Below are 1,889 nucleotides of genomic sequence, written 5' to 3'. Positions count from 1 at the left end.
CTTTGGTTGTAGCCAAATCAAGACCTCTCTCTCTCTCTCTCCTAATTCTCTTCTCGGTTAATCTCTCCTCCCACAACCTCTATCGTTCTCCCTTAATCTCTCTCCTACTCCCTCTTTCATTCTTTTCTATTTTTCTTACAAATTTATACTGTATTAATCAGACTCTATAAAAGAACATGAGACCAACTGATATAGTTCTAAAATCATTACAATCAAGTTATAAATTTCTATCAAATTAGTGTAAATTTTATAGCCAAGAGTTTGGTGTAATGATTTTAGAACCATACCAATTTGGTCCCATATTCTTGTATGTGGTTTGATTAATACTATATAAGTGTGTAAGAAAATAAAAAAAAAATAAGATAGCGAGCGAGAGAGAGAGAGAGAGAGAGAGAGAGAGAGAGAGAGAGAGAGAGAGAAAGAGAGAGAGAGAGAGAGAGAGACAGAGAGAGAGAGAGATTGAGGGAAAAAGAGAGATCAGCCAACAAAGAGAATGAAAGATTGAGGGAGGACGATAGGTAGACAAACACATGCATAAAGAGAATGAGAGACATTGATAGAAAGAACGTAAATATAGAAACCGAAAACCATTTTTATTTATTTTCAAATGACACAATTGTTGAGTATAGAAAAAGAGAGGAATGGGATAGAAACTGAAAAAACTTTCTATTTTTAAATCACTCAGCATTAAAAGGCAATTTCAGTATAAACTTTTTTGTTGTATCCAACATGGATTAAGAGTCCCGTATTGACAACAACCACATCCACATAAGCCTCCGATGACATAATAGAAGTTTTTATAAATTGAAATGTAAAACTGATTATCAGAATTTTATTGATTTTTAGATTAACCTACAACTTAATTTTAAATATAGAGCCAGCTCTACTATAATTTCCATAAAAATAAAAAGAAAATGTACGAGACATGATATCATAGGGCTTTAATCAATCAAAATTTCCATGACATAATTTGTAAACCTTATATTTGTATTTACGCTCTTCCCAGATGTAACTTGATTGGATAAAATTATCCAATATAAAAGAAACCCCTCTCCTCGTAATTTATTTTATTTGTTGTGTATACTCCTCTCTCCTCAATCTCACCCTTCCCTTTTACTTGTCAAAATCGAGGAGGTGACAATCCACGTAATGCATAAATCATCCCTAAGACACGGACGCCTAGAAGTTAAATTCCGTCATTTTATAGTCACGACGGAATAAGCAAAATCTATTGAATGCAAGGAAACCAGTCATGAAGAACAATTATGGGACTGAACGCTCAATAAGAAATTGGGGTGGTGGCGCAGTTGGCTAGCGCGTAGGTCTCATAGCTTCTGAGTTATCCTGAGGTCGAGAGTTCGAGCCTCTCTCACCCCATTTTCATTTTTCTCTCTTCCCCTCTCAAAAAAACCAAAGAAAAACTAGAAAGAAGTTGGTTTCAATTAATAACCTAAATCAGATCAAAGGTTATGACACTGTTGCACAAATAATGGCCAAAAACTAAAGCTTGAAATTGCCGCATCAGTTCTTTGTGGTTGTCGCATTGCCGTTTTTGTGGGGATAACTTGTCACTTCAACATCCGAACGCTTTACAGGTGTTTGTGTTATTGCTTGATAGGTGTTGCGCATGGGTATAAGGGAGGCGTTTTGTCCTGTTGCCCAGTACTGATGCACATCATATACACTTACAATCAATTTGGTTGAGGTTAGGAAACCACCACTTTTCTATGTTCATTCCTTGTATCGAAGAACTCTTTTTCTTTCTTTATTTCTTTATATGTTTTGGACATCAGCAATTTCCATTCAAACCAAGGAGACTTAATAAAAGAATAAAGAGAAAATTCCGAATAACACCAGAGAAACCACAGATACAGACACCCTCTCATCAA

At 35.4% G+C, this 1,889-nt stretch overlaps 1 non-coding gene across 1 annotated transcript; it reads left to right on the top strand.

Annotated features, from left to right (window-relative positions):
* The first annotated feature begins 1,292 nt into the window (after positions 1-1,292).
* On the top strand, positions 1,293-1,377 carry TRNAM-CAU (transfer RNA methionine (anticodon CAU)). Its single transcript is given in 2 exon segments — positions 1,293-1,330; positions 1,342-1,377. It is a non-coding gene; the product is annotated as a tRNA-Met (tRNA).
* The last annotated feature ends 512 nt before the right edge of the window (positions 1,378-1,889 follow it).

This window comes from Nelumbo nucifera, chromosome 4 (assembly GCF_055504915.1).
Source record: "Nelumbo nucifera cultivar China Antique chromosome 4, China Antique-T2T, whole genome shotgun sequence".
NCBI lineage: Eukaryota > Viridiplantae > Streptophyta > Magnoliopsida > Proteales > Nelumbonaceae > Nelumbo > Nelumbo nucifera.
Note: the sequence above shows the minus strand (reverse complement) of the source record. Positions and strands in the feature narration are given on the sequence as shown.